Raw genomic sequence first — 12,085 nt, forward strand, 5'->3', positions numbered from 1 at the left:
ATTCTATGGGAATTTTTTTTTCTTTTTTTCTGTTGCTAGGAGCCTTCTTTTATCATATCCTTGCATATTGTTTGGTTCATTAACCCACAGACAAACTTGCCCAATATAGGGTTTCATTCCCCAAAGCCCTGAACTGAAGTATCCCATTCCGTATTTCCTACATGCAAATTTTCAACAGGGATGTAGAGGCAGATTCAGAGGCATAATTATCACCCTTGCATTTCCTTCAGGTCTCAGACTGGTGCCTCTGTCACCTTCAGGTTTGTGTCTGCATGTGACAAACAAAACATTAGCCATGATGAAGTGACAACCTGAAGGCATAAATGGCAACTGGAGAAATAGGGGGTTTGCCGACTCTTTGCATCAAATCTTGGGAGTAGTCTCTCATCTCTCGTTGTCCTGAACTTGGTGTCCTTTCTTCCACTCTACTCTTAAATTTGATCATCACTTCTGCTCATGGTAAGAATTTGGTAGGATTTATCAATAGCTAGCAAGAGGACCTCCTTTACTTCTACTCTCCTAAAAGGGCCAGGGCATAGTAGGTTTTATTACACCATAAATTACAGTTGGAAACATCAATATACTCTACACATTTGTCAAACAACAACAACAACTAGCAGCTCTTTACAGTGAAGTTCCCCATAACAAATCTGTCACCTCAGCAAGTGGGTTTTTGAAATATCAGAAGTATTTACTATCAGATGCAACCCTGGGATAAAATAGCAAAGTGCAGTGCCCCTTGGAGGACTGCCTTAGGACAGACTGAGTTCTCAAAGCAGAGAGCACCAGACTTCTCATAATGCCACCCCATGGTGCAGAGGGAAAATTTCCAAAGGGATGAGTGGGGGCAGAGGGAAGGATCAGAATCAATCTACCTTAAGGTGTTTTAATGTTTCCTAATCCCTGGGAGAGACCAATGTCCCCGTCAAGGAAGAATCTGTAGTGTAGACTCAACTATTTCAGAGTGACTCCACTTGCAGACCAGGCAACATTAGGACACAAGATTATTTTTCATGCCCAGGCTTAAGGTTCAAGGAAAGATTTTGTGATGTAGTTTCATATACAGTGTGTAAATTTTGAATTCTTCCATTTCTGCATCAATATCCTCTGAGAGTCTGTTTGCTTAGAAGTGAGTCAGGCCTGGAAATTCAGACAAATAAGACAAAATTTCTGCCCTCAGCAAGCTCGCATCCTTGTGGGGGATACAGGTATATCACCACCGTGCAATATTTCAAACACTAGTGCTGCTCTTGGGCAGGATGAAATAGGAAACTAGGAATACACACTCTTAATTCCACTTGGGGAAATTAAAGAAACAAGCTTACAGAAAAATTCCTTAAGCTGACATTTGAAGGAGGTACAGAAATCGTCCTAATGCATAAAGAGAAGTCATTCCATAGAAAAGAAACAGCAAATGCAAAAGACCAGAGATAGCAAAAATTTTGGAAAACCATATATTTAGTTCAGCATTGTTACAAAAGAAAAATTATAAAGTAACCCAGATGGAAATGTAGAACAAAAGTGTTCTCCTCACGTCAATCAATCTGTGTTTCTTAAAATGGGCTATGAGAGATAGATTTGGATGAAGATTTAGTTTCACAAAGACAGGTGGTGGAAGAAAGCACTACTTTGTTTAAATCACAGCTATGCTTTTCTGTGACATTGGATAAATCATGTAACCTCTTTAAATCTCAGTTCCCTACTATCAAGTATGGATTATATTACCAACTTCAAAGAGAATTTTGTGAGGATTAAATGAGATAACATGTCTAGCACAATTCCAAACTCAAGTAGGCACTCAGCAGCCATCTGCTATCTGTATTTTCAACGCAAGCTCTTTCCTTAACTTCAGCTCTCATCAAACTATACCTACTTAGCTCTCCAACCCTTTCTTTGAACAAAGGGCATAAAAATAAATCAAAACCAGGGGTGAACCTTTTAAAATTCCTTACATAGTAAAAATGACAAGGAATACACATATCTGAAGGGGTTTAGAGTAAGGAAAGATTCTCATCTTAGAGTAAGAAAAATTCTCATTGAATATTTGTAATCCTGTGCATTAGGTACTGTTAATTTTGTCCTTTAATTTGTTCAGACCAAAAGCTTGGTAGTTATTCTTGACTCCTCTTTTTCTCTAATTCACATCAAATTGATCAGCAAATCTTTTTGGCTCAGGTTTCAAAATTACCCAGAATTCATCCTCTTCTCACCACCTGCACTGGAGCCAACATGGTCCAAGTCACCATTTCCCTTAAAGAAAATAAGTGATGTTTCTGTTCCACACTTGCTTCAGTCTATTTTCAAAAAATAGCTGTGAAAATACAGGAAAGTCATGTCACTTCTGTGCTCATCTCACTCAGAGTAAAAAGCACAATGTTTATCATAACCTCCAAGACTACAAGATCGAACATTTCACCCTTCCTTTCTGATTTCATGTTCTACTGCCCTCACTCAGTTCCAGCCACAATGCTTCTCCTGTTCATCCTCAGAGGGAATGGGCAATTTCCTTCCTCAGAGCCTTTGCCAGGCTCCTCATTTGGGAATACTTGATTGTTCATAGATATACACACATTGTTCTTTCACCTATTTGTATTTTAACTCAAATTACATTCTAAAGAATTGATTCTGTCCCTACCTAAAACTGTAGTGATTCTAGTCCCCAAATTTCCTATTCCTTTTCATTGATTATTTTATTTTAACATTTTATGCTATATAATATACACTTCTTTTTCATTAGTATGTTTAGTTCTTGTTCTAACTCCCACTAGAATTTTAGTTTCATGAAGACAGGGACTTTGGTCTGTCTTTTTTTTTTTTTAAGACTTTATTTATACATGAGAAAGAGAGAGAGAGCACAAGCAGGGGGAGAGGCAGAGAAAGAGGGAGAAGCAGACTCCCCACCAAAGTGGGAGCCCAATGTGGGGCTTGATTCCAGGAACTCGAAATCATGACCTGAGCAGAAGGCAGTTGCTCCGCTATCTAAGCCCCCAGGTGCCCCACTAAGGCAGTCACTCAACCGTCTGAGCCACCCAGGTGCCCCAACACTTGTCTGTCTTATTGTTTATTGTTTATTTTCATCACCAAGAAAAGTTTATTATTGTTTATTTTCATCACCAAGATGAAATTGTTTATTGTTTATTTTCATCACCAAGAAAAGTGTCTCGCACCTCATAGGCAATATACAAGTAATTATTTTTTTTTAAAGATTTTATTTATTTATTTGACAGAGAGAGATCACAAGTAGGCAGAGAGGCAGGCAGAGAGAGAGAGTGATTGGAGGAAGCAGGCTCCCTGCTGAGCAGAGAGCCCGACGTGGGACTCGATCCCAGGACCCTGAGATCATGACCTGAGCCGAAGGCAGCGGCTTAACCCACTGAGCCACCCAGGCGCCCTATACAAGTAATTATTAAGTGGCAAAATTTTGCCAATGAAAAAAGTAATTCAAGAGCAAATGTATAATTTCTTGAGGTTATAAAGCAAATGTCAAAACTTGCTATTTCTAAAGCCCACTCTCATTCTACTATGTTTAGGATGACAATATAACAATGCCTAAACTACGAAACTTTTTAGAAATAAAGAGGGGTTAAATAATTAAAATCATGTGATGTTTTCAATGAAGTACAGTCAAATAAAATGCAACAGTATATAAGAAGAATTATACACCATGACCAGGTGGATTTTCTGAAGTATGCAAGAGTATTTCAACATTCAAAAACAATGCAACATATCACATTAACAGACTAAAGAAGAAAAATAGCATGATCATATTGATTGACACAGAATAAGGAATTAACAAAACCTAATACTAATGCATGATTAACAACTCTCAATAAATGAGTAATAGAAGGGTGCTTCCTCATAATGATACAGAACATGACAAAAAAAAAAAAAAAACCTACAACCAACATCATACTTCATGGTGAGAAACTTGAAGCTTTCCCACTACAAACAGAAATATGGCACTCTCACTCCTCTCACCATGGCTTTTCATCATCATACTGGAAGTCTGAGACACTGCCATAGGATAAGAAAAAGGAATAAGAGGTATACAGATTAAAAATGAACAATTAAAAGTGTCTCTTTTATCAGATGACATGGTTGTCCCAGTAAAAAATGCAAAAGATGTGACCAAAAAACTCCTGGAACTATTAAGCAATTATAGCAAGGTTGCAGAATACTAGATTAATATACAAAAGTCAATCATTTTGCTATATACCAGTAATAAGTGGAATCTGAAATTAAAACATTATCCTTCCCATTTACCACTGAACCAAAGAGAATAAAATACTTGGGAATAAACTTAACTAAAGTGGTAAAAGACTTGTACTCTGAAAACTGTAAGATACTGATGAAAGAAATTGAAGATAACACAAAACAAATGAAAAAATATATTCCATGCTCATGAACTAGAAGAACCAATATTGTAAAAATGCCCTTACTACCCAAAGCAGTTTACAGATTGCATGCAACCCATATCAAAATACTGACATTTTTCATAGAACTAGAACAATAATCCTAAGATCTGTATGGAACCACAGAACACCCCAAATAACTAAAGCAATCTTGAAAAAGAAGACAATGCTGAAGGTATCACAATCCCAGATTTCAAGATATACTACAAAATGGCAGTAATTGAAGCAGTATGGTATAGGCATAAAAACAGACACACAGATCAAAATAACAGAACAGAGAGCCCAGATACAAACCCACACTTTTACAGCCAATTAATCCTCAACAAAGGAGGCAATGATTTACAATGGAGTAAAGACAGTCTCTTCAACAAAGGTTTTGGAAGAACTGGACAGCCGCATGTAAAAGATGAAACTGGACCACTTTCTTACACTGCAACACAAAAAAAACCTCAAAATGGATTAAAGGTCTCAATGTGAGACCTGAAACCACAGGCAGTAACTTCTTTGGCATTGGCTACAGAAACAATTTTCTGGGTATGACTCCTCTGACAAAGCAAACAAAAACAAAACTGGGACCACATCAAAATAAAAAGCTTTTTGCACAGTGAAGGAAACCATTCACAGAACAAAATGGCAACCTACTGAATGGGAGAAGATATTTGCAAGCTATATATCCAGTAAGGTGTTAATACACAAAATATATAAAAATATATAAATCTCAACACCAAAAACAACAATAACAACAAAAACCAAAAAAAGAAAAAGAAATCAGAGAACCCAAAATAAAAATGGACAGAGGACCTGAATAGACATTTTTCCAAATAAGACATACTTATTTGGTCAACTACCTAAAAAGATGCTCAAACTAATCATCAGGAGAATGCAAATTAAAACCTCACTGATATATCACTTAACACCTGTCAGAATGTCTAATCTTAGAACACAAGAAATAACAAGTGTTGGTGAGGATGTGGGGGAAAAAAAAAAGGAACACTCCTGCATTATTGGTGGGAATGCAAATTTGGGCAGCCACATGGAAAACAGTATGGTGTTTTCTCAAAAAAAATTAAAACTAGAATTACCATATGAGTCAGTAATTCCACTACTGGGTATGCACCTAAAGAAAAAAAAAAAAAGACTAATTTGAAAAGCTATATGCATCCCAATGTTTATTGAAGCATTATTTATAATAGCCAGGAAACAGAAGCAACCCAAGTATCCATCCATAGATAAATGGGTAAATATGTGGTATGTGTGTATGTACACACACACACACACAAACACACACACACACACACACACACACACACAGAGGAATATTACTCAGCCATAAAAAAGAATGAAATCGTGTCATTTGCAACAACATGGATGGACCTACAGGGTATAATGCTAAGTGAAATAAGTCGGTCAGAGAAAGATAAATATCACACAAATTTCACTCAAATGTGAAATTTAAGAAACCAAAGGGAAAAAAAAAAGAAAATAGACAAACCAAAAAAACAGACTCTTTAACTATAGAGAACAAACATAGTTGTCAGCGGTGGGCGGGGGGGAGATGAAATAGATAAAGAGGATTAAAAGTATATTTATCTTGATAAATACACTGAGAACTGAGAAATGTATAGAATTATTGAATCATGATATTGTACACCTGAAACTAATATAATACTGTGTGTTTATTACATACACTTGGATTAAAAAAGAAAAAGGAGAGCAGATCTCATGTTAAATGTTTTTAACCACAATAAAATAAAACCAAAACTCAAGACAAAAATAACACATAATCATTTATATTAGCTCCCCTCATTCAATGAAATACTTATGTATAAATCTAACAAAATATATATAAGATCTATATAAGGAAAACTGCAAACCTCTGTTTGAAAGATACCGAAGAATGACTATATAAATGGAGAGATGGTTTCCAAGTTCATGGGTAGGAAGACTCAATTTTGACAAGATATCAAATCTTCCCAACTTGGTCTATAGATTTAATACAATCTCAGAAGGGATGAATACCCAACTTCTGCATTGACATGGATAGAACTGGAGGAGATTATGCTGAGTGAAATAAGTCAAGCAGAGAAAGTCAAGTATCATATGGTTTCACTTATTTGTGGAACGTAAGGAATAGCACAGACGACATTAAGAGAAGGTAGGGAGGGGTGCCTGGGTGGCTCAGTGGGTTAAAGCCTCTGCCTTCAGCTCAGGTCGTGGTCTCAGGGTCCTGGGATCGAGCCCCGCATCGGGCTCTCCGCTCAGCAGGGAGCCTGCTTCCTCCCCTCTCTCTCTGCCTGCGTCTCTGCCTATTTGTGATATCTCTCTCTCTCTCTCTCTCTCTCTCTGTCAAATAAATAAATAAATAAATAATTTTTTGAAAAAAAGAGAAGGAAGGGAAAAATGAAGAGGGGTGAATCAGAAGAGGAGATGAATCAGGAGAGACTATGGACTCTGGGAAACAAATTGAGGGTTTTAGAGGGGGTGGGCATGCGGGGATGGGTAAGGTAAGCCTGGTGATGGGTATTATGGAGGGCACGTGTTACATGGAGCACTTTGTGCTATACGCTAACAATGAATCATGGAACACTGCATCAAAAACTGAGGTACGGTGTGGTGACCAACATAATGTAATAAAAAAATAAAACAAAGTAAAAATTAAATAAAGTGTAAAAAAACAAAGTTCAATAAAGGTTTTACATTGTAATAAGAATAATAATATTAATATTAATATAGTCTCAATAAAAATCTCAGCAAGTTATTTTGTGGATATTGATAAACCAATTCTAAAGTTTATATTGAGAGGTAAAAGACCCAGAATAACCAACTCAGTATTGAAGTTGACTTCAAGACCTACTATAAAGCTATAGTAATCAAGATAGTGTGGCATTTATGAAAAAAATAGATAAATCGGGGGCCAGAGTAGAGAACCCAGAAACAGACATAAATACAATCAAGTGGTCTTGGACAAAGTAATACATGATACAATGGAACATAGATAATCTTTCTCACAAATAATGTGGGAACAATTGCATATCCACATTCAAAAAATGAATCTAGACACAAACCATACCCTTCACAAAATTAATTTAAAAATGGGTCAAAGACTGAAAACAAAACAAAAAGCAATCTGTAAAACCTCCTAGAAAATAACATAGGAGAAAACCTGGATGACTCTGGGTATAGTGATGACGTTTTAGATAAAACACCAGAGGTACAATCTATGAAAGAAAAACATGAGAAACTAGACATCCTTAAAACTAAAAATTCTGCCCACAAAAGCTAATGCTAAGAGAATGACAAGACAAGCTGCAGAGTGGGAAAATAAAGGACTGTTATCCAACCAATATAATGAACTCTTAAAACTCAACAATTAGAAAATAACGATTTAATTTAAAAAATGTGCAAAAGACTTACCAAAAAAGAGGTACACTTAGCAAGTAAACATATAAAAATATGTTCCACATCATATGTCATCACGGAAATAAAAATTTAAAAAAGTGAAATTCCACTACACACCTATTAAAATGGCCAAAATCCAAAACACTGACAACACTAAATAGTGGTGAGCATGTCGAACAAAAAGAACTCTTATTCATTGCTGGTGGGAAGGCAAGGTGGTATACTCACTTTGGAAGATTTAGGCAGTTTCCTATAAAACCAAACATAATCTTACCATATAATCATATAACCCAGCAATCCAGCCAGTTCTTCCTGCTATCAAGCCATAGAATGTGGAAGAAACTCAACTGTGTATTACCAAAATAAGTAATATATGAAAAAAGTGTACCTGAAAAGGCTACATACTACATGATTCCAACTACACGGCATCATGGAAAAGGCAAAACTATGAAGACAGTAAAAAGATGGGTGATTGCTGGGGGGTTGTGGGGCTGGAGGAAGAACTGTAGAACACAGAGGATTTTTAGGAGAGTAAAACTGCTCTGTATACTGCAATTGTGGATACATGTTATCACACATTTGTCCAAACCCATAAAATGTAGAACATGCAGAGTGCACTGTACTGTAAACTGTGGACTTTGGTTGATAATGATGTCAATTTAGGCTCCTCATTTGTAACAAATATGCACTCTGGTGTGGGATGTTGAAAGTGGGGGAAGTTGTGCATGTGTGGGGACAGGATGGCATATGAGAATTCTCTGTACTTTTCACTCAAGTTTGCTATGAATCTACTTGAAAAAATAAGGTTTATTAATTTAAAAAAACAAATGAAGTTTAAAAACTAATGCTATTGTTTGACAAGTTGTTATAATATTAATGTGCACATAATTTAATTCTATTTAAAACTATTTTCAAAAACAAAATACTTTATAAGTATCACATATATATACATATTAAACCAAAATATTAAAACTATTTTTACATTTGATTATCTCAACATTAAAATTGAATAAGCAGCATAATTATTCTTGGCATATGTCCATGTATTTTAAACAGTTTCTTAGCTATATCTCTTTCTAATATTATGTTGCTGTTTGGGGTGCCCCCCACCCCTGATAAAGAATGTACTCTTTTGGGTGCTTGGGTGGCTCGGTGGGTTAGGGCCTCTGCCTTCGGCTCGGGTCATGATCCCAGGGTCCTGGGATCAAGGCCCACATCAGGCCCTCTGCTCAGCGGGGAGCCTGCTTCCCTTCCTCTCTCTCTGCCTGCCTCTCTGCCTACTTGTGATCTCTGTCAAATAAATAAATAAATAATGTTTTTTTTAAAAAAAAGAATGTACTCTTTTCATTATGCTCTTACTAATTTTTTTCATTAAATTATCTGCAATCTTTTAAATTTCATGTTATGGTTAACACATTTAAAGTTTTTGACATCATCTATGGACTCTGGTCTCTATAATTTTAGCTGAGAAAATATTCTCTCTGTGAATGTGAGATAACTCTAAAAGTAAGGGCAAATTCTGCTAACTGGAGTATATTCTTATATGCTGTCTATTAAAATGAATAAATATTTCAGCCCAAATATTTTCACAGCAATTGTCTTTTTCTTTCCATTAATAGAATCTTACTGCGATAAGTACTTTTACAAGACAAAACTTGTCAAAGATAGTGCTCTATACATGATTCTTTTTAATATTTCATTAAATGGAGTTGCTGGAAAATCAAGGGCCTTCTCAATGTCACTGCATTCCTGTACAGAATCTATATGCAATTTTTTGAAAGTTAAAAAGTCTGAAGACATTTTGGCGCTCATATCATTGAATATGTTGTTACAGATTTTGAACAATTATGCAGCCAACATTTGGAGGACTTAGGTAAAAAATGAAATAGTGCACTATCATTCTGAAAACCTCCAATTGATTTAAAAAACACTTCTTCCAAAGCTTAAATATTTCTAAAACCTGCTTTATAATGGGCAACAAGAAGAAAGCAGGCACCGCTTTCCTAATGAATTTCTTAAGCTGCTTGATTGGACATAATTATTGATGATAAAGGCCACCGGCAGCAATTCCATGCCCATTTTCCTCTACTGGTTTAGTGAAAACACAGGTTTCATCATGATGTGCTCCACCAAACTCTGCATTCACATTTTCAGTACAAAAACAACTAATTTTATTTTCAATGTTGTACTTTCACCTGAATTTATAATGCCATGCCTCAAAATGTCAGATGTTTCATATTGTACTAAATGAACTTCCAAAAGCTTTACTTTGATCTTAAGAAATTTTTTTTTAAAAAATCAAATAATTATTAGAATTAATTAATTTTCTATTTATAGCATCTGGTGATACCCATACAGAATTTGCTTAATTTACCTGTCTGTGCAGTTTTCTTATATTAATGGAACCGACATGTTAATAGCTATCACATCACTTTTTATATTTGCAGGATAAAACTTCAAATAAAAATGAGAAGAAATAGAGCAAGCATTTGATCTACATAAATGAAAAGTCATGTTTTGCAGACAGATAGGGAAATATTTTCCACTGTAGTCTCCTGGGCTAATTAGTTCTTTGGGGGAATGATCTTCATAAATTAACTGCTCATTTGAAGCAGATCTGATTTTTCTTTAGCATTCTGTTTTTCCACGGTCAGTGATATTGCTGTACTCTTCATGGTAGGTAGTTAGAGTCATCAACAAATACTTTTTAGGATAACTTTCATCATCAACCTTCTTTAGTAACTGGAATTCAGCACTAGTTTTTAATTAACTGTTCACTTTTTAAAGCTCATGGCATCCAAAAGGATTTTTTTTTTAAAGCAACAAAAAGATTACCAGATATAATGCATAAATACTTGAAAATAATCACTGTCGTGACTGTGGCCAGCCAAATAGTTGCTTAGTCACTATTTCCTGCCCACATTTCATGTACCTACAAGCTGTAATTTTCCAGATTGCTCTCTGACCCTGGTGGCCGGAGCCTGGGCAGTTTCACACACCTTGAGCATGCTGGATGTCATGTGGGGCGCAGCACAAGTAGCCAGCATACCAAATGGTCCACAAGGGCAGTGGTACTACTTCTTCTACCGTACTGAACACTATCACCTAAGCACATTGCTTCAAGTCCTTGAAAACAACTTTGTAATATAACCCCTGGAAATGATCTGATGAAGAGAGGCAGTACATACCGGTCATTCTCCCAAGTACAGGCATTTGTTAAAGTGAAAATTCAATGCGTGGTACATGCATCTCAGATGCTATCCGGTGAGAGACTATGACAGAAACCCTAAGAGCACTGTAGATGTTCCCCAAAACTGCACTGGCTTATTTTAATGCCCAATGAGTAATAGTATTTTGTTATAAATTAAAAGGAAACCAAGAAAAAAAAGTCTGAATCTGATGGGGAAAGAAGGCAACAGGCATAAACCAAGACTATGTCATTTAAAGAGGAATTAAAGATTCCTCAACAACACTCCAATAGATAGTAAGGGGTACAGAAAATGAAAGATGTTGTGTGGCATAAAAGAGAAGAAAAATATTTTATGGGAGATCGCTCTAAGAAGATCCATCCTCAAAAGATAATGAGTGCCTGAATTAGGATGCTTTCAATGATAAAGAACAGAAATGAATAAAATAATAATGAAAATAAGTTTGGTCATACATTGTGATTGCAAAAATGCCTTAAAACTCTTGGGTTTTTGTTTTGTTTTGTTTCGTTTTTAATCTGTGCTCTTTGTTATGACTCTTCCTCGGACCCTGTGACTTGCTTTGGACGATATGACACTGACCTATGTGTCACAAGCAGAGGATTATACAATACTTTCATCTTGGAGCTTACCTTCTTTTTGCTTTTGGGAACCCTATGACTACTATGATTCTTACCTAAGCCACCTTGAAAAATGATGAATGACCATGTGGCCAACTGATCTCCAACACATCGACTACTCCAAGTCAAGTACTAGACACGTATATGAGGCTCCCACTGACGGAGCCAGCCCAGCTAAGCCAGTCCAGATCAGAAAAGTCACTAAGCAAATGCATAAAATCAGGAAAAGACTGAATGTTTGTTTTATATGGTTTAGTTTGGGGTGCTTTGTTACACAGCAGTAGGTAAATGGATATATAACAGGCTTTTTGTAAAAAGTGAAACAATACAGTACAAAGATGTATGAAGACCAGTAACTCTTCCTTGCCACCCATCTCTACTCCTTAGCACCATCAATTTCACCCTTGTCACCCTCGGTAAGCCTGACAGATACCTTTATAGACCTTTC

Source organism: Mustela erminea, chromosome 12 (genome assembly GCF_009829155.1).
Source record: "Mustela erminea isolate mMusErm1 chromosome 12, mMusErm1.Pri, whole genome shotgun sequence".
NCBI lineage: Eukaryota > Metazoa > Chordata > Mammalia > Carnivora > Mustelidae > Mustela > Mustela erminea.